At 43.4% G+C, this 22,587-nt stretch overlaps 1 protein-coding gene across 3 annotated transcripts in view; it reads left to right on the plus strand.

Annotated features, from left to right (window-relative positions):
* Nucleotides 1-3,138, plus strand: part of LOC126469991 (uncharacterized) — a 54,843-nt gene extending 51,705 nt beyond the window's left edge. For all 3 annotated transcript variants that reach the window (XM_050097442.1, XM_050097451.1, XM_050097460.1), the window contains exon 4: nucleotides 2,760-3,138. The gene's annotated coding sequence lies outside the window, so the exon portion shown is untranslated. The remainder of the gene's footprint in view (nucleotides 1-2,759) is intronic.
* Nucleotides 3,139-22,587: the final 19,449 nt, after the last annotated feature.

Consider the following 22,587-nt stretch of genomic DNA (forward strand, 5'->3'; position numbering starts at 1 on the left):
CTCTGACCTCTTCTTCTGCAGCTGCTCACGCTACCACGAGACCACGGCGCTCCCGAACCCACGAACTCCGTAATGTTACATATGTGACCCATGGACTACTCAGTTTGTATATTTTGCTTATTTTTTCACAGTTCCACACAACTTCTTCCTGTTTTCTGGATTGATCTGTGTTCGGTTTATCAAGGCCTATCCACTGTGACAAGTTATAACTAAATCTGAGGGGGGTGCGATGGGGAGGTTCCCTTGTAAGTATAATACCTCGCCAATAACCGATTGCTGAAGATACGAAAGAATACTGACAGAAAATCAGCGATGGGTGGACATATCTCATATGTTTTTCGTGCGAGTGATGCCACTGTGTCTTAGAAAGAGAGGCGTAATCGTCTTACAAACGACCAAATATTAGAAAAACACGATCGCAACGACCATGTTACTATCACAATCGGTCTTGCTTCTACAGGTGCACACAAGTATCCATGTTATAAGCTATATCGGCTTTATAAATCGAGGTATGGCATTACCTCCGAAGGAAGTGGTTTTTCCATGCAAATACCGCGACACTGAATATAGACGGTGATCGTCGGAGTATATACACTACTGGCCATTAAAACTGCTACACCACGAAGATGACGTGCTACAGACGCGAAATTTAACCGAAAGGAAGAAGATACTGTGATATGCAAATGATTAGCTTTTCAGAGCATTCACACAAGGTTGGCGCCGGTGCTGACACCTACAACGTGCTGCCATGAGGAAAGTTTCCAACCGATTTCTCATACACAAACAGTAGTTGACCGGCGTTGCCTGGTGAAACGTTGTTGTGATGCCTCGTGTAAGGAGGAGAAATGCGTACCATCACGTTTCCGACTTTGATAAAGTTTGGATTGTAGCCTATCGCGACTGCTGTTTATCGTATCGCGACTTGCTGCTCGCGTTGGTTGAGATCCAATAACCTTTAGCAGAATATGGAATCGATGAGTTCAGGAGGGTAATACTGAACGCCGTGCTGGATCCCAACGGCGTCGTATTACTAGCAGTCGAGATGACTGACATCTTATCCGCATGGGTTTAACGGATCGTGCAGCCACGTCAACAAATGGGGACGTTTGCAAGACAACAACCATCTGCACGAACAGTTGGACGACGTTTGCAGCAACTCGGAGACCATGGCTGCAGTTACCCTTGACGTTGCATCATGGACAGGAGCGTCTGCGACGGTGTACTCAACGACGAATCTGGGTGCACGAATGGCAAAACGTCATTCTTTCGGATGAATCCAGGTTCCGTTTACAGCATCATGATGGTCGCATCCGTGTTTGGCGACATTGCGGCGAACGCACATTGGAAGCGTGTATTCGTCATCGCCATACTGGCCTATCACATGGCGTGATGGTATGGGGTGCCGTTGGTTACACGTCTCGGTCACCTTTTGTTCGCATTGACGGCACTGTGAACGTTACATTTCAGATGTGTTACGACCCGTGGCTCTACCCTTCATTCGATCCCTGTGAAACCCTACATTTCAGCAGGATAATGCACGACCGCATGTTGCAGGTCCTGTACGGGCCTTTCTGTATACAGAAAATGTTCGACTGCTGCCCTGGCCAGCACATTCTCCAGATCTCTCACCAATTGAAAATGTCTGGTCAGTGGTGGCCGAGCAACTGGCTCGTCACAATACGCCAGTCACTACTCTTGATGAACTGTGGTATCGTGTTGAAGCTGCATGGGCAGCTGTACCTGTACACTCCATCCAAGCTCTGTTTGACTCAATGCCGAAGTGAATCAAGGCCGGTATTAAGGCCAGAGGTGGTTGTTCTGGGTACTGATTTCTCAGGATGTATGCACCCTAATTGCGTGAAAATGTAATCACATGTTGGTTCTAGTATAATATATTTGTCCAATGAATACCCGTTTATCATCTGCATTTCTTCTTGGTGTAGCAGTTTTAATGGCCAGACCAACAGTGCAGTTACACGTCGCTGACAGTGCAACCTCATGATAAAATCACCCAACTGAGAAAGTGATTAGGCTAAGAAACTTGGTATGAAGCTGGCATTTGCAACCCCCTCACGCCGCCGCTAGATATTTCTCCAGTATTTGTAACGCATTCTTTCTCGATGCCACGTCAGAGTTTCAATTATATATCGACTGGTTTATAGGCAATGGTTGATTGAGAAGGATCACAAACAGTAAATGGTGTGCTGATTGAGATCGTAAGAAATGTTCACTAGCTTTTCAGATCTCTAGTGTTATGCTTTCTGGTGAAAATCACGTCTATGATTTGGAATCAAGAAAAGTCCTTGAATGATTACAGACACTAGTGAATCGTATTTCTGGCACTCTCATATCTCAAAACGATTGAACGGGTGAACATGAAAACTGGCGAAGCCGTGTGGGGGAATTTTTTTGTTTTGTTTTGTTTTCATTGATACAGAACACATGATTTATGGAGGTGATATTTTCATTTCAAAAAATAAACTGTGAGATACAGTCACTGGCGACAATTTAGCACGAAGAACCTCTACATAAAATAAGGCTTCGCGAAGATAAAATAGGAGGCAAAGGACTGGAAAAAATAATGGACACATTTTCCTACACAGTCAATGCCACAGATATTTATAATTTTCTTTAATGGTATTTGTTTATCTTCTTTCAACCCTCTTTTTTCTTATTAGATCAGAACGTTCTACCATTCGACCCTATTCGTTCTGTGTCGGTCTCCAGAATTGTGGAGGAAAATATTTGTTTTGTTGCAGGCATCCTACAGAAACTTCTCAGCCTGGATGAAGGTGGAGGGACGCCGTCACTGGCAACACACAGGCCGGGCTGCTGGTCGCAAGCTTACGCGAAGTTTCGACGGCTGACGACCACAACTTCGGGAAAGTGTTTCCTGTCATCCAGGAAAGATGTAATAGTGTCTGTCAGCGAAATAACAGTACTGAATTTCAAATGTGACACGAAAAGACTATTTTCTGACGTTTTGCATCGCGCAAGGACAGTGCAGAATGTCTAATGTTCTTTAATGTATTGATAATATATATAAACATTAATAAGAGGGGAGATACGATGAAACATGAAAATATATAATAATCTGAATGTATCTATTTTGGACAATATATATGCTCTCCTCTCTTGTGAAGCTGTTTTATTCATTATCTGGTAGCATTAAAAGGGAAGACCAGACGGCCTCGACATCGACGTCCCAGGGCAGCTGGAGGAGGACGCTACAAGCAGTCATCTGCAGCTTCACCACGGGAACCTCTGGAGCAGTTTAGCAAAACTACGGAAAACTCAGGACTGGCTCTAGGCTCTTAGTCAATTGTAAATCAGAATCCAAAGTTATGTCAAACGAAGTAGTTTCACAGTTTCTACTTCTTATAGTTGATTGAAACAGTATCATTGATTCCGAAGGAACACTTCCACGTTGCCTTGTCTTGTAGCTTCTTCCATGTAATATGGCTACCATGATCGAAATACGATTTTCAGCGTCCGATCTAGAAATATTACTTTCAGTGTGATTCCGATTGGTGTACAAAAAATCCTAATTTATGGAGCCGTTACTCTGCTAAAACACAGAGGAGGCAACGTTGCAAGATGAGCAGTAGATAATCGACACAATTGCTAAGCGCCAGGTGCCAAAACCAGTTCCCCAGTAACTATCATTTTCTAGATACTTCAGCATAATATTAAGAAAATGGGTTGGGGGTGGGGGTCACCAATGTAACTTTATATATCTGAGATTTTCTTTCACATTGTTGTCTGACATGAGATAGTTGATAAATACGTTTCACAACAGAAGGCAGTTCAGAAATTATGTAAGTATTTTCTCATTTCGTTAAAATATTTTTGTCAAAAGATCTGTTTTACCTCTTACCGTACTATCACAAGCAATCGTACCCTGGTCGGAGCGGCTCAAAGCAAATCCGCCATCTTACAATCCCAGTGAGGAAGCGCACCACAACAAACAAAGAAGTGGTCCACCCGTAGCGTCGTTGACAGTTGATCGTCGGTCCTGGGCTAGATCATAAACTCTTCATAAATTTTGAATATAAAACATCACCAGAGCCCGAAATATTCTGGCCTGATGAGCCACCCTCGTTCTGCCAAAGGCCTTGTCGAAGAGCCCAGAGAAGCGGTCAGAGGTTCGGGTCACGCTCTTACCCTTGGGTTGGAAAACCGTTCCTAAAAGGTGAAAGAAGCACTAATGACCAGTGGTCTAAGGACGTAGAAGGTAATGCAGAACGTTACATTAAGTACACTTAATGTGTGCCTACAGACTTATGGACTGTGATTGAAAAATTTCTTTCTCGCTGCATGGAAAATAATTACGAATTAGTTCAGCATTTGGACCTCCTACATGGAATTTCCAAGGCACTTGGAGTTGCGTTTTAGACTGCGTTTAACATTTTGGAAAATTGGCGTAATGTTTCCTGTCAACATTTTCAGTTAATTACTGTGACTTTAGCTGCGTTCAAGTTTAATATTCGTTGTTCAATGAGATAGTCAATGCATTTGATCCAGAATCAGGTTTTCATTAATATATTAGTAGGCATGTTGAAAACACCACATTTCGTTTACATACGGATAAATTATTTCAGGATTTCCTAATATGTGTGGACTTCTTCAGTTCCGTCTTAGGTGGTGGCCTTGTATGCCACGTGGAGCAAGTACGGACAGTTTCATTCTTGCTTGCATCCAAGATTAGGTTTTCATTCGTAGAAATTATACACTGCATTGAAACTTCCTTGATTTATTTACATTCCCACATAACTGATAAATTCATGGTAAATGGTACTATTATTTGTGCAGCATTTTATATATTTTACACACTTCACTTAACTACGAGTCTAAACTATACTCTGCCTTCAGCAGGGATGCTAATGTTGGGTGCAACTGCAATCAGTATAAACTTTATTCAGAACATCAGTCATAAGAAACCGTTAGATATCTTGTGGCTACAACGTGGACCATATATGTCTTCTTAGAATCAGGCAATGACACTGGCTCCTATAAATTTACCCATTTTAGGCCCCTAATTCTTTCCGTTGTACAAAGTAAGCAGCACCTACTCTTTAACCTGCCGTCAAAATATGCTCAGATCGCGTTATAAATCATTTCCTGGATCAAAACTTCATATAAAAGAGGGCCACTTATCCAGAGCATTTTTGTGAAGACATACTTTCAAGTATCTGACGCTACACGTATATTATTACTCTGCATTTCACAATTAAGTGCCTGGCAGAGAGTTGATCGAGCCATCTTCAAGCTATTTCTCTACCGTTCCACTCTCGAACAGCGCGTGAGAAAACCAATACATGCATCTTTCTGTGCGATATCTGATTTCTCTTATTTTGTTAAGATCATCATTGCTACTTTTGCAAGTGGGCCTCAACAAAATATTTTCACACTCTGAGGAGAAAGTTCGAAACTTCATAACAAGATCCTACCTCAGCGGTCAACGTCTTCGCTTTAGTGATTGCCATCCCAATTCACGTATAATATCCATGGCGCTCTGTTACTGATTTCGCGACAGTAGAAAATGAGCTGCCCTTCTTTGGACTTTTTCCATGTCCCCCATCGATCCAATACGATGAGAATCCCACACCGCACAGTAATACTACCGTGAGAGGTGGCGCAGTGGTTAGCACACTGGACACGCTTTTGGGAGGACGACTGTTCAAACCCTCGTCCGGCCATCCTGATTTAGGTTTTCCGTGATTTCTCTAAATCGCTTCAACCAAATTCCGGGATGGTTCCATTGAAAGGGCACTGCCGACTTCCTTCCCCATCCTTCCCCAATCCGATGGGACCGATGACCTTGCTGTTTAGTCCCCTCTCCCAAATCAACCGACCAACCAACAGTAGTATTCCAGAGGAAGACGTGTAACCGTAGTGCAGGCAGATTCTTTAATAGACCTGTTGAATCTCTTGTCTTCTGCCACTAAGTTGTAATCTTTGGTTTGCTTCAGCCACAACATTATATATGCGATCGTTGCAAATTAAATTATTCACAGATGTAGTTCCTAAGTATTTAGTTGAATTTACAGCCTTTAAACTTGTGTAATTTATCTTGTAACCGAAATTTAGCGGATTCCTTTTGGTACTCATGTGGATGACTTCGAATGACTTCACAGTTTTCATTATTTAGTACCAGCTGTCACTTTTCACACCATACAGACGTCTTGTCTAAATCGTTTTGCAGTTTGTTTTAGTTATCTGATGACTTTATAAGACCTTGCTGTTTAGTCCCCTCTCCCAAATCAACCGACCAACCAACAGTAGTATTCCAGAGGAATACTACTAGCATCATCTGGAAACAGTCTAAGAGTGCTACTCAGATTGTCTCCTGAATAGTTTATGTAGATCAGGAACACTGAGGGCCTATAACACTTCCTTGTGACCGCCAGATATTGTTTCTGTTTTACGCGATGACTTTCCATCAATTACTAAGGTCTGTTACCTTTCTGACAGGAAATCACGAATCCACTCACACAATCGAGAAGGTACTCCATACGCGCGCAGTTTGGCTAGAAGTCGCTTGTGAGGAACCGTGTCAACAGCTTTCTGGAAACCTAAAAATTTGGAATCAATTTTACATCCCCTGTCAATATCACTCATTACTTCGTGAGAATTTAGATAAGTCATAATGTTCGAATACCGTATATCACAATATTACTGATATTTTGAAAAAAATAGTATTATAAAACTTTTTTATCACTTCTGCTGGTGGCAAAGCTCGTGAAATTGTAGAATGGTACACGGAAATTTTTTTCTTGTTAATAATGAAATTTCATCCCGCCATCCAGCATCAGATTCGCTTCAGACCGAAGAGAACGTTGACCGACGGCATTGTTTGAGTAATTACATTAACCGTGTACTGATAGAAAAGAACGCTAAAAGGGCTCTCAGGGACGCTGAAATAAAAGTTTGATAAAGTAAATGCTAATTGTACACGAGTAGCGTTCAGTTGTGGCCACCAAACAATTCGTCGGCAACTTTCCTTCGATGCAGCCTGAAAAGGTTCTAAAATACAACGTAGTAAATTGATATGTAGCATTAATCTCAGAGGAAAGTAGGTTTCTTGATTCAAACACGGATATTATAATTAAATTCTAAAAATGCATCCCCTATATTAAATGATGACCTTTCCTCCTCACTTTACAGATTTATTTACACAGCGAAAATTTATTCTTAATGTATTTTAGCCTTAATTAAACGTTTGGAGTATATTCTACTAATTATTCAGAGAGCAATATTTCAATATTTTCCAAAATCCTCTTGCAAATCGACGTTAGTAGTATGGATCTGTAATTAAGCGGATTACTTCCTATTTCCTATTTTGGGTATTGGTGTGACCTGTGCAACTCTCCAGTCTTTAGGTACGGATCTTTCAACGAACGATCGGTTATATATGATTGCTAAATATGGAGCAATTATATCAGCATACACTGGGAGGAACCTGATCTTGCCTTTATTAAGTGATTAAAGCTGCTTTGCTACGTAAAAGATATCTACTTCTATATGTTGGCAGTTATTCTTGGTTCGAAATGTGGGATATTTACTTCGTCTTCTTTGGTGATGTAAATTGGAAAAACCATGCTGGGTACCTCTGCTTTCGCGGCACTGTCACCAACAGCGTAACAACTGTTATCGCGCAGGGAAGGTACCGATTGTGTCTTTCCGCTGGTGTACTTTAAATGTTTTAATAATTTTTCTTTTCTAATTTCTACCCCTTACTATTCTGTTCAGTAACAATATGTCTAAATACTTAACTCTAAAAGGTGATTACGTAAAATTTAATGAGTTCGGACCCAGAACAACTCGTTTTACTACCACAGTTATTGTAATGATCAATTAATAATTTAGTAAACAAAACCAAAAGCGTCCTGTCAGTAACTTTGAACAAAAATGAGCAAACAAATTGTAATATCACTCACTGGTATCTGCATTTTCTGTCAGATTTCGAGAGATAGTTTCATTATGGAAAGTATTAAAAGCTTCTCGCGCTAAAGTTCGCGTTATATTTCGAGCTTCTGAAAAACATCGACAGTCTTGTAAGTTTTGAGTTCTTTTAAATTCGGAATGATACTTAAATTAATAGACAAAAGAACGGTTCGCTTACACCATGAAAAAAAAAATCGAATACCTTATGAGAGGGTAACTTTCTACGAGTGACAGTGTGCAGAAGTCTGAATGTGGTACTGAAACTATAGAAAGCTGAAAATAATTACAGTATCAGTTCTACAACTTTTACGAAGAAGGTATGAGGCTGGAAAAAATGGAAAATGAGTAAAATTTGGTTGCACTCTAGCGGCAAAAGTGCACCAACTGTCTAGCACTCTGAAGTTAACATTAATGTACCTCCAGGATATGCTTTTCCCACTGATATAAGAAAGGATAGCGTCGTTCAACGAAATTAAACTCTTAGTGAAAATTCTACTTTTACCGTATTTCACGTACATTGTTCGGTAGCTCAGTTGTTAGATCGTCGAACTATACAAAAAATGGCTCTGAGCACTATGGGACTTAACATCTATGGTCATCAGTCCCCTAGAACTTAGAACTACTTAAATTTAACTAACCTAAGGACAGCACACAACACCCAGTCATCACGAGGCAGAGAAAATCCCTGACCCCGCCGGGATGCGAACCCGGGAAACCAGGCGCGGCAAGCGAGAACGCTACCGCACGACCACGTGCTGCGGACCGTCGAATTATACAAAACAATATTCAAAGAGCGTAGGTTCAATGCAACCCGGAAGAACATTCAAAGTCATTTGTTAAATGACTCGGAAGTCCTCTCATATGAAAACCAAATCACAATTACAAAGCTTCACCACACCAATCAGAAAAAGAGTATTATTTTGTTTTCCTTTCCGTTTATGTGCGCTTACATTTGCAATCGCTGTTCACACACTTCACATTCAAAAAGATATTTGCTAGTTAATGTAGCCACACTTTTCACTAAGTTAGAAATAAAGTCTTTTTATCTTCGCACTGACCAGCTAATATCCTCATTGTTTAAACTTTTGAAATTTCATCATCTTAAATAAAGACGAAGTAAGTCTGCTCTAGACACTAATGTTAGTTTACACTCACGAAAATCACAACACTTACGTCTGTGTGACCTGCATGTTTACATCTCTCCTCATACAAAACCTCATCATCCTACACCTCGTTGCACTGTGGGCGTGTGGTAATATCTTCACTACTAGCAATGCTTTCCAACAAAGTGAATTGTTTATACACAAAATAAATGCATTGACCCTCAGCTGTACTTTGATTAATTTGAATCTATATTTTACACGTCCTACCATTTAAACAACTGCTGCAATGAGTTCTTGCTAACGGTATTTTCTTATTTCTTGTAAAACTTTTGAAGATATACTATTGCTCCAAGATTGGAGCCTGGGTCCTCTTGACCTGCAATCACATGCGCTATACGTCGCGCCACAGAATGCCTACTGAGAGCTGTCTCCCCGCCGAGTGTCTTATATATAGGAAATTGGCGCGAAGATTTGCCAACAGAAATTTTGTTGCGTTTCACGACTAAACGTCGACAGTCTAGTTATAAGATACGCATCCATTTGCAAAAGTTTTACAATTCTTTAGATTTGAGCGAGTTTATTGATTTTGCAGGTAGCAGGGAAAAGAATGTCCGTCGTTGCATATCTCACAGCTCTAAATGAATGGAGCATAAACGCATTACCTTTCGGAAGTTTTCCACTATCAGCGTTCATAAAATTCGTTTCTATTGTTACTTAAAACAAGTAACTGCGCTATCTAAGACTAAATACCAAAGCTGTTGGCAGAAAAAGTGCGTAAACACCTAGCCTTCGGCTAACACTCCTATAACAGATGAATAGCTTCGTCTTACTCCTAGTCCGTGACATCACCAGAGCTTCGGCCAATCACAGAGCGTTTTCGATCACGTGACCAAAACTTGAATGATTTTTAAGCTTTAGTTACATAAAAATAACTGACCTTTTAGGAGAATGTTTACCGTAAATGCTGCTTGAATATTATAATCGCTCAGAATAATAACAACCCGAACCATATTTTAAACATAGGAAATTGCCTGTTGGCTGGGAGAGTCACCAGTGTTGCGTACGATTTCGTACACAATGGTAAGGAGCGGTGGGCTTCAGAATAGTGTGGCAACAGTCGTTGAAGGAAAACTGGACAGAAGCAGAAATGATTAGTGAACAAGTTAACACATTAAACAGAAGATTAACTTAACTTTTATTTCTCCAAGCATACGAAGACTCATTACAAATACAACAGCAAAGACATAAGTCTAGCTATCGACGTCAATGAGGATGAGATCCTATGTGCTAAGTATGCGCGATTGGGTCGGAGCCGCGACTAAGCGTCGTCTGCGTAGTATCACTTAGCGAAGAGGCTCCATGCCCGAGTGTGCTTCTGGCTGCCGCCCGCCGTCCTATATCGTGGCGGCGGAGGCGCCAAAGGCTTGGATCAGCGGGCGTGCGTCACCGACTCTGCCAGATCCTGCATTACTCCTGTCGTCGTCAGACGAGAACACGCAATTCTGTTGCCAGCTGTGAGCCGGCCAGCTTGGTGATATCTATATGTGATACGTCAAGCTGCACCGGTACAGTGACGCAGATTGCGGGTGCTTTTCGGTCAGCTTTCTACATATGTTCCAATAATCTGGGACCTATATTCCTGTATGCCACGAATCTATCCAAATTTCCTCACGCTGCTAATGTGTTTTTGTCGTCCACCTGTAGATGGTCTCTGCTGTCTGCAGACGGGCTGTGGAGAGTCGCGCCATAGTTCCTTCCAAACGTCTTGTCCTATGCTGGCCGTCCACCCACACAAAATACAATCCTGCCACTTCCTCCCTACTATGAGTTCACGGCCCAGCTCTTAAAAAGACAACCCTGGGTGCGTTACAAGGGAGTGACCGTTGCAGCATCCCTTCGCTGTCTTATTCTCGTTTGGGCCAAATGGCCCAGTGATTGTCTTTTACACCTCTAGTTATAGGATCTCAATGAGGAAAGAGCAAGCGTATACAATTAGTAACAAGTTTGCAATCACTGCCACATCCAGCCTTATGATTCAAAGTGCGATTGATATATCCTGTCTGTCACTAGCATCTTCATGAGTTGTATTTCCACCTAAGTGCGAGACATAGCTAGCCAGAAAGGGTAGCCGGCTCTTAAATGATGTATGCGTACATAACGTATGACTGAAGTATATCTGTGCTGATGCGAGTGAATGAATGAATGTAATTATTTCTGACTTTAGTCCTCACTGAAACCTTTCTTTTGCTGATATATCGCTGTGCTGTGCTTGAATCGACGTTGTGAGAGGGTTGCAAACACTGATGCTCATAAAACGTTGCTTATAATAAAAGTTCTTCAGTAATTGTACCTTCTGGCTTTGTGTTTATATGTTTTGTGTACATAATCGGAATGAGTTATTTTTATTCAGTTTTTTTCTTGTTGTGTAACCGAGAACCTGTCTTGGCAACAATAAAAAATTACTAACGAAAGTTACTTTACCAGAGGGTAATGAAAGGCTAGAGAGTGAGGAGCTGGAAGCATTAATTGTCAAAAAAGATTCTCAAAAAATCTTTCTATTTGAGACCAGTGCTGCACTAAAAACATAAAATCCATGCAGTACTTTTCTCGTCACAAATACAGACAATACTCAAGAGCATCAGCGGCACTAAAATAATATTATCAAAATGTACATTGATGCACACGAAGTACAATAAGCAGCTGGCCTGGGTCACCATGTCTTGAGCACATTACACTGATTGTACAGGTTTGCTGCAACATTTGAAACACTCTTATGAAGCACGCAAGCTAAAGAATGCACACAATTAAAGTCCACAAGTTAGAGTGGTAAACAGGAAGTTCAGAACGTTCCCATCAAAATGTCCCTCACCGGTTCATTTCTTCATCAGTGTTCTATTCGTGGTGCAGTGAACGAAGGAAGCCAGAGCTAGTGTTGTGTGGTCTGTGACTACATGGATCGACAACGACGTTTTTGGGGTTGCAGTCTCCTCACTTGCAGTGACCTGAGTACGTCTTCCTCAGTGGTGCCTCATGTTCACAGAAAGCAAACAGAACATCAGTCCTTGGTATCAAACAACGCACATACTAATCTGTGTGAATGGCACCACTAGACTCCCTGCGGCTAGTAGACTGAAGGCGCTACGAGGAAAAATACTGAGTGCCCGAGATTTTAAACACAGAGCTCGCAACTTGGACAGGCGGAGCCTGTTGCTCTCTCTAGTGGGATGCCACAGTACTGGTTGCTAGGTAATGACGTCCAAATACCGCATAAAGGGAAAGCCTCTATCGATAATCGTTCCTTGAGCTGATAAGTGGCTAATACAGTGTAAGGTGCACCGTAATATGTTACTTTTTCGACTCATATGTGGTGGCAATAGATCGTGATACAATACAGTGTCGAATAACCGAAGTATTGGGGAGGGGGGGGGGGGGGGGTAGGGGAGGAGCCGTTTTGGATAGCAATTTTTTTTTCTGTTAAGCCATGAACAGCAGCTAATAAGTGCTACACTATTTCCTTTCGTAATTACACTGCGTAGCTTTGAAAGGTTTTTTCTTTCTTGGTACGTGATTTCTTGTAAATAGCTGTGACGACCTATTCATACACCTTGAACATATCAGGGTCTTCGCCTCCCAGAATTCTTTTTACCATTTCTGTTGAGATTTCAAAATTTTCCAAGTCGTCTCCTCCAAGACCATCACACAGTTTTTTTTCTATCACCTTTGAAGAGTTCCTATTTTCACATAATTACAGTTGTTGTTGTTGTGGCCTTCAGTCCTGAGACTGTTTCGATGCAGCTCTCCATGCTACTCTATCCTGTGCAAGCTTCTTCATCTCCCAGTACCTACTGCAACCTACGTCCTTCTGAATCTGCTTAGTGTATTCATCTCTTGGTCTCCCTCTATTATTTTTACCCTCCACACTGCCCTCCAATGCTAAATTTGTGATCCCTTGATGCCTCAGAACATGTCCTACCAACCGGTCCCTTCTTCTTATCAAGTTGTGCCACAAACTCCTCTTCTCCCCAATTCTGTTCAATACCTCCTCTTTAGTTATGTGATCTACCCATCTAATCTTCAGCATTCTTCTGTAGCACCACATTTCGAAAGCTTATATTCTCTTCTTGTCCAAACTATTTATCGTCCATGTTTCACTTCCATACATGGCTACACTCCATACAAATACTTTCAGAAACGACTTCCTGACACTTAAATCTATACTCGATGTTAACAAATTTCTCTTCTTCAGAAACACTTTTCTTGCCATTGCCAGTCTACATTTTATATCCTCCCTACTTCGACCATCATCAGTTATTTTGCTCCCCAAATAACAAAACTCCTTTACTACTTTAAGTGCTTCATTTCCTAATCTAATTTCCTCAGCATCACCCGACTTAATTCGACTACATTCCATTATCTTCGTTTTGCTTTTGTTGATGTTCATCTTATATCCTTCTTTCAAGACACTGTCCATTCCATTCAACTGCTCTTCCAAGGCCTTTGCTGTCTCTGACAGAAAACAGAATCTTCTCGTTCCCCATCTAACAACTCATTTACCATTTTAGCTCTCCCTTCCATTATCAGGATTAGTCAAACCAGTAAATTACAAGTTTCATATTTATTGCCTTGAGTGCTTTACTCAAGTTTTTGTTCTGCATGTCGCTATCTTGCAGCACGGTTCTCAAAAATAGCCCACAGTCGTTCCTTCTAAATGTTGCTATTACGCCCTGATCCAGTGGCTGAATTATACTGGTAACGTTTGCCGGGAGAAAACACACAACAAATCGTCTTTTTGTAACTCGCAAGGATGCGTAGGTCCACTGCCATTTAGTAAGGGAGCTTTCTTTAGGGAGACATTTTTAGTTTTGAACTTTCGGTACAACTGACCACTAAAACGTTCGGTAAAGAATTGAAAAGTCCTGCAAGAAGATTTTTAGTCTCTACAAAAAACTGATAGTGTATTTCGGGACCATTCTTCAATGCTCGAGACTTTTCAACTTCTTGATGCGTATTGGGAATAATCTATGTGTACCGTGAAGGAAGCTAAGGATCTTGTTGGCAACACCCGTTTCATCGGCACTGTAAATATTGTTCCGTAGCGTAGCCTCGCCTGTAATCTTCAAATTTAGTCTCAAAACATCAAGTGCATCTGGGTCTGCAGATATCTTTTCTCCTCCGACATTAAATTGCCGAATGCTGTATTTGTTTTTAAACTTAACCACTCAGAGATTGAAAACAGAATCGTCTCATTCCCCATCTAAAAACTCAGTTACCATTTTAGCTCTTCCTTCCATTATAAAGCCAGAGCAAGGCATGCATTTTTCTTGCTGTAGTGCCTACTTTTTCAAAGTCGCATGTTTTAAGCGCGATTCTGCGACGACTTTACGGAGGTTGCTCTAGAATATTAGACTTAACCGGTTCCGAAACGGTAATTAGCCGCAATAATGTTCAATAAATTTCCTTTTTCAATTTCTAATTTGTCAGTGAAAATAATCAGGTGATTGTTTCCTTTTCGGTGAGTGTGGTTTTTTTCTGCGAACTTTCGGTGGCAGTATACTGGTGAGACGATGGCTGCAGAAACAAGGTTGGGCGCCCACCTGCCCCCACTAGCTACACCACAGAACACTCTCGCCCTGAAATTATTTCTGTTCAGTACGATATTAGTTTTTGGGTATGTAGTTTTCGGAGGCGTTTCGGATAACCCGGGTTTCGGTTGGCCCGAGTTCGGTTAATTGGGCTTTACTGTATTTCCATTTGAGCTACTTTAGCAAGTCATTAATACAGGCACTTTCTTTATTGGCTTTTTTGGTAAAAGATTCACTGTAAAGCTACGGGAACGTTTCAGGTATTGCATACAAGAGTTCCCACGTTCCTCTCAATTTTTTGCAGCTAAGGGGTAGTCAACGGCACAAATCGTACCTGCCCGGAGAGCATCCAGTACGGTTTTACATGAGCACAACGTTACCCTTCTGCCAAATTCTGCGCGTAAGTGCAAATTCCGCCAGTAAACTGCCGTCTCTACGTCACCTGGTGCGCTCAAGTTAGTTTGCTAGCACTTCCCTCGCGCTCCTATTATGGGCAACTACCTTCGTGCGCTAGTAGAGAATTAACTCAATTTAAAATGTCTATCACGCTCGGTCCCTGACGATGCCGTAATAATTGAGAGGCCCACACCGCTCATCGGGTATTCCGGAAGCCTGCGGGCAGTATACACGGCTAATCAGCGCGCCGCGCGCAAATATTGAGTGACTGCGGCCCGCCTCGGCTGCACTGCTAACGCCGCCGGAATTTTCCCTCCAGCCGCGGGGCGCGACGAGGTGTCTGGAGCGTGAGTGAGGGTGGGCGGCGCATCGGGGAGCCCGGCTCGTGGTGAAGGAAGAAAGAGAAGCGACAGTGCGGGCGCTAAGCAAAAAAGAAAAATATTTTCTCGCTCGGCGGCGCTTTACTCTGTCTTCTACCCCCGTCCTACCCGAAGTTCTCCCTCTCTTTCTCCTTTTTTCTTTTTTTCCTGTACGGACTCCCCTCCCCGCCTCCTCTGCGCGGCACGCACATCTCTCGCCGTTTATTTCGCCTGCGTTCCTCGCGGTCCTGTTTCCCCCTCGACAGGCCTGGCGAGGGCTATCTGTGCGTCCAGAAGAGTATTCGGGAGAGCCGGTGTTAACGCGGGATTTAGCCCGGCCGCCCCCCGAGGGCTGCCGCCTCCGTCTTAATGAGCCGCCAGCCGCCACCTCCGCCGCCTCCTTCCGCCATTGGCATTCGCGTCAGGCGCGCGCCTTCGTTAGAGGGCCCGTGGCGGGCGGAGGGCGCGAGCCGCTCTCAGAAGACGCCGACTGCAGCGCCGCCGTATGTAAAATTCATAAACGGTCCCTGGCGGCGCGGCGTCACAGCCGCTCTGGCGTAACAAGTTGTTTAGCCGGGCGAGTCGCCGAGGTCGCGCGCGCCCTGATGAATAGCGCCTCCCTTACACAGCTCCCGGCTCCCTTTCCTTCCTCTTTCCCTTTCTTTCTTTGCCGTCTTCCCGTAGAGCAGCCACTGTCGCTGCGGTCCTTTCCTGTCGCGTCCCGTACCTCACCTCGCTCTTTCAGTCTTCTCGCTCCCTCACCTCCTCTCTCCGTCTATGCCTTTCCCTTTCTCTATTTCATCGCGGTGGGAAATCTCTCTCCCTCCCGAGGGAAACGGGATTTAGTCACGTGTCTCGTGTAGAAGACGTTGTTGAATGTGGCGGAATTATCATCTTTTACAGCTGACGGCTTCTTTTTTTCCCCTCCTATTTTCCGTCCTGTGCGGGGACGCGGCGCGCACGGGTACCCATACAGCGAGACAGCCCCCGTGGTTCCTCCTCTCACAGACTTGCTGCCTGTCCGCTGTGATGCTATGACGCAGGTGTGAAAAGCCCCCTCTTTTCGGTACCAGCCATCTCATTTCGTGAGCTAAGTCTGTACAGCGTGCGTCAACTGGCCACATCTCGCTACAACATACGAAGGCAGGCCACGATATCCGGGTCACGGATTTACTACAAACTTTCACGTCTAGTTGTCCATTGGGACAATATACCCTAAGGAGTCATGGGACTGCGACATGTATACGTACAGATGGCGCTAGTATCGCGCACTCATGGTGTAAAAGGGCAGTGCATCGGCGATCATTTGTACTCAGGTGATACATGTGGACAGCTTCCCGACATTAATACGACCGCACGACAGGAATTAACAGGCTTTGAACGCGGAATGGTAGTTCGAGCTAGGCGAGTAGTGAAATGTCCTGCTTAACCCGCAGGATAGGACAGATAGAATAAATTATGGAAAGGGGCCAAAGTAAGAGGTTGTCAGTTACACTCGAACATACAACTTCATTATTTGATCAAACATTACAAGAGCCCAAAAAAATGTGGTGTCACCGCCAGACCCCACACTTGCTAGGTGGCAGCCCTTAAATCGGACGCGGTCCATTAGTATACGTCGTACCCGCGTGTCGCCACTATCAGTGATTGCAGACCGAGCGCCGCCACACGGCGGGTCTAGTCTAGAAAGACTCCCTAGCACTCGTCCCAGTTGTACAGCCGACTTTGCTAGCGATGGTTCACTGTCTACATACGCTCTCATTTGCAGAGACGACAGTTTAGCATAGCCTTCAGCTACGTCATTTGCTATTACCTAGCAAGGCGCCATATTCAGTTACTATGTCTTCTGAACAGATAATATTGTGAATCATGTACCGTCAAGAGCGACGTTTATCATTAATGGATTAAAGTTAAGTATCAAACTAATTACGTCCGCTTTCTTAATTCTAATTCCTTGTCATCTTCCAGATCTCACGTCAGTATAGTTCTTCCCTCCTCAAGCCAGCCTGCGTGAGCTAAGACGCGTGCATTTCGGCCTCCTCTAGTAACGTGGTGTTGGCTCTTCAGCCAACACAACAAAAAATTTACACACACAGCTTTAATCTTTGGGTCTTAATTACCGGCTGAAAGCCACTTTAATTTAAAAACGGCTGAAGGCCAATAACTTAAAACGCAAGCACAATCAGAAATTTAAAAGGCAAGCCTTATCTTAAAACAGTTCTTTCGTTAGGCTGAAGTAAACAAGACTTAAAAATTAAAGTTTTTTAAAAATGCCAAAGGCCTTACGTGAAACAGTACTTTAAACTAGGCTGAAGGCCTTAACACTAAAACAACTCTAATTTAAAACACAAAACCGGCTAGAAGCCATACAAGTACCAACAACAAAAACAATTTTTAAAAAAAGGCAGTACACACAAGGGAGCCCAGATGTTCAAGAGTCGGCCTGTAATTCAAACACTAACGCTCGCTTTGGTGAGACAGGCAGTCGGGCCAACCATTCACGGTCCGAGGCAGCCCATCCGACCAACAGTCGGCGGACCCACCGACGAGATAACTTCCACTGCACCCGACCAGGGTACAACAGGGAGTTCAACGGAACAACGTAGAAGATATTGGTGCCCACAACCAATCATACACGGAGCTGTCAAACTACACACCGTGCTGGACAGCAACAGCACGATGATGAAACCACACTGCCTGAAATTCACGTCAACGCCTAGGGCATGTAATCGGAAAGTTAAAGGCCACAAGGCAGGAGATTCCGCTGGTGCACTTCAATTCAAATAACCAAATACAGTAAAACTCCACTGGAAGGTAGCTAGAATTTTCCAACTTGAAAACTACGTTGTTGCTCGCGGGAATATCCCAACAGCCGACAACGACCTCGAAACGACACAATGTGAACAGTTGACCTGCTGGTAGGTTAAATTAAAAGTCAACTTTCGTGTCCAGGGTCGGTGAGCCACGGACCTCGTAGCAATGAGAACAGCGCCACACTCTCCGAAACCGAGTAGAGACCGCCAACGGCCCAAAACTACGTCCCGCCAAGAATTCCTCACTGCCAACCGACCGACTGGTCGCACACCACCCGGAAACTATAAGCGCCAGATCGAAGATAGTCCAAGGTGCGAATATCGATACACACTGCTGCTGCCACCCGCGGAAGGAGAGGATAACAACATAATCGCGATAATCGCGGGAGACTAAACACAGAATCGCAATGCAGGTTCAAACCAGCGCATAACATGAGCCAGCCACGGCTGAAGTAGGACATTCTATTTCGTAAATCGTTTGGGAATTCAGTATTCCGAGATCAACAGTGTCAAGGGCGTACCGAGAAAACCAAATTTCAGACATTACTTCTCACCAACGACAACACAGTGGCCGACAGCCTTCACTTAACACCGGCCGGTGTGGCCGAGCGGTTCTAGGGGCTTCAGTCTGGAACCGCGCGGCCGCAACGCTGGCAGGTTCGAATCCTGCCTCGGGCATGGATGTGTGTGCTGTCCTTAGGATAGTTAGGTGTAAGTAGTTCTAAGTTCTAGGGGACTGATGACCTCAGATGTTAAGTCCCATAGTGCTCAGAGCCATTTGAACCATTTTGAACCCTCACTGGGAGCAGTGGCGTTTGCGTAGAGTTCTCAGTGCTACCAGACAAGCAACCTTGCGTGAAATAATCGCACCAATGAATGTGGAACATACGTCGGATGTATACGTTAGGTCAGTAACGCGAAATATGGCGTTAATGGGCTATGGTAGTAAACGACCCTTGCTAACAACACGACGCAGCCTGCAGCGCCTCTCCTCGTCTCGTGACCATAGCGGTTGGACCCTAGACGACTGGCAAACATTGGCCTGGTCAGATGAGTCCTGATTTCAATTGGTTCGAGTGTAGGGTTCGAGTGTGGCGCACACTCCACGAAGCCGTGGCCCAGGCTGTCAAAAGGTCAGAGTGCAAGTTGGTGGTGATTCCAGAATGGCAAGGGCTGTGTTTACGTGGAAGGGTCTGGACCTTCTGGTCTAAGCCGGTCATTCACTGGAAATGGTTATTTTCGACCAGTTGGGGATCGTTTTCAGCGATTCATGGCCTTCATGCTACGGATGACAATGCGCCATGTCATCTCGCCAGAACTGTTCGCGACTGGTTTGAAGAACATTCTGGACAACTATAGCGAATCCTTTGACTACCCGAATAAGCCGACATGACTACCTTCGATCACTTATGGGGTGTACACGAGAGGTCAGTTGGTGCACAGAGCACTGCATCGGCGACACTTTCGCAGTTATGGACAGGTACAGAGGCAGCATAGGCCAGTATTTTGGCAGCGAACGTCCAACAACGTGAGGCCATGTCAAGTGGAGTTGCTGCACTGCACCGGGCAAAAAGAGGTCTGACACAATACCTAGAGTCCTCTCATTACTTTTGTTACCTCAGTACATGTTTCCTGTGTTACTGGAGGAGTAATCAAGACCTGAAGTTCATTTCGAGTTAGTAAGGTACCTGGGCTCTTAGAAATGTTTGGGAGTTGCAAGTGACGAAGATGGATCCAGTAACAGCGGAACCGAGAACCGCACTGACTAAGCAAGAACGACATGTAGGTTTCTGGAGCTCACATATTAGATCAGAAACGAAAATTAGGGTGCTCAAAACTACCGTAGAAACATGGGAAATAACTGAAAGAATTAAAAGGAATTTATTGTCAATGAAGATGGGATTTTGGAGGTATTGCTGTATGATCATACAATGTAAGTTTTCACGGCCGGTACTGTCTTCACTTAAAACATCCGGACTGATAGGCCGTGGTCGAAGTATAAATCTCTCTCCTGACGTTTCGTCTCCGTCTGCGGGAGACATCCTCGGAGCTTTACCTCCGAGGATGTCTCCCGCAGTCGGAGACGAAACGTCAGGAGAGAGTTTTACACTTCGACCACGGCCTATCAGTCCGGAAGTTTTACGTGGAGGTATTGCTGTAGGTTGCTACTCATCACTACTGTATTGCGAGTATGCTACGGCTGGCGTCGTTTCTCGCTTACCATATTCCACATCCTCCAATCATGCCAGTATCCTTCTTCTTGTGCTCTGGCATCAATCGCCACCGGACATCCCGACCCAGCTCCTCCTAGATCGTCCACGAGTTCTCATTTCCGCTGGGTCCACTGCCACACTTTCTTTGGTCATCGGCTATCAAGTATCCTTTGTAGATGTTCATATTGCTACAGATATTTCATCCTTGTGGGGTTTGTTGTGGTTTATCGACACCAACTGCATCTCTTATGTTTGAATTCTGCACACGGTCCAGCACAAGCGGTTCGTTTATCTGGCGCTTGTTTGCTACTCATTTTTTGCACTAGACATAGCAATATTTTGAACAGTTGATCGATATATCAACTCTTGAATGCTTTTGTTATTCTAAAAGCCGAGTTCACTTGTTGCACGACGCTTTTGCCCTCCCGTTTTATTATTTATTCATTTTTTCGTTTGATAATGTCATAATCCCGATACCTAAATGCTCACATCCCCTCATCCAACTGATCCAACTTCCAGATCCCCTATAGTACTGTCACTAAACTTCACACATTCGTTTTGTTTGTTTGTTTTTTTTTTTTTGTTTTTTTTTTTTCAAGCTGATTGTGAGGCCTCTTTGTTTCATATTTCTCTTTTAACTTCCGAAAAATGCCAGCTTTATCCTAGTCTCCTGCTATGATGACCTGGTCATCAGCAAAGAGAAGTGTGTACAAGATTTAGTCCTCCACAGGGACTCCCATGAGTTCACATTTGCTCATCCAGGCTTTACGCACTTCCGCCGCTTGGATTTTAAATAGTGTCGATGCTATAGCACACCCAAAATGCAACTTTGTTGTAACAGGAAACTCCGGTGACAGAGAATTTCGTACTTTGACACCATTCGCGCTGTTTGCATGTAAATGGATGGCACGCCATAAAGTTCATAGTTTTCTACAAATACTGTCATCGTACCGTGTCGTTGGGCTACTGCAAATCCACAGAGACTAGACAGAAACTAGATTAGTTTCCTTGGTGGCTTTGCAACAGTGGGTAACTATTCACATGATAATGAAACACTATCTATTGAAGAAGAACTATGGGAAGCATCAATTACTGCGTGAATTTGCAGAAAAATAAAGTGTCAAACAGCCAACTTAAATATCGGAACATTACACCTTACCTACATTGGGAAGACGATGGAAATATGTAGCTCTTACCATTAAGTGTTGTCATTGTTTGCTTTGCTAAATCTTGGCTGTGAGATAGATCTGCAGTAGTGCTCTGGATGACTTTGATGTCATATTACGGACAATGTAGTTGCGGAAATATTTTATTTTTAAATCCACTGTGATTGCAAGGTATGTGATAGGAATATCAAACTTCCGTCAAGTTTCATACATGAGAGTAATATTGATGCATTTTAAATTATGAGTTATATATGCAGCAGTGGCAATATGTGACAAATTTTTACGTTTTTAAATGAGTTTAATGTGTGGTACTTATATGAGCAAGCAGTAAAGGAAACAAATGAAAAATTCGGAGTAGGTATTAAAATTCATGGAGAAGAAATAAAAACTTTGAGGATCGCCGATGACATTGTAATTCTGTCAGAGACAGCATAGGACTTGGAAGAGCAGTTGAATGGAATGGACAGTGTCTTGAAAGGAGGATATAAGATGAACATCAACAAAAGCAAAACAAGGATAATGGAATGTAGTCTAATTAATTCGGGTGATGCTGAGGGAATTAGATTAGGAAATGAGGCACTTAAAGTAGTAAAGGAGTTTTGCTATTTGGGGAGCAAAATAACTGATGATGGTCGAAGTAGAGAGGATATAAAATGTAGGCTGGCAATGGCAAGGAAAGCGTTTCTGAAGAAGAGAAATTTGTTAACATCCAGTATTGATTTAAGTGTCAGGAAGTCATTTCTGAAAGTATTCGTATGGAGTGTAGCCATGTATGGAAGTGAAACATGGACGATAAATAGTTTGGACGAGAAGAGAATCGAAGCTTTCGAAATGTGGTGCTACAGAAGAATGCTGAAGATTAGATGGGTAGATCACATAACTAATGAGGAAATATTGAATAAGATTGGGGAGAAGTTTGTAGCACAACTTGACCAGAAGAAGGGATCGGTTGGTAGGACATGTTCTGAGGCATCAAGGGATCACCAATTTAGTATTGGAGGGCAGCGC

The sequence above is a fragment of the Schistocerca serialis genome, chromosome 1 (assembly GCF_023864345.2).
Source record: "Schistocerca serialis cubense isolate TAMUIC-IGC-003099 chromosome 1, iqSchSeri2.2, whole genome shotgun sequence".
Classification (NCBI taxonomy): Eukaryota; Metazoa; Arthropoda; class Insecta; order Orthoptera; family Acrididae; genus Schistocerca; species Schistocerca serialis.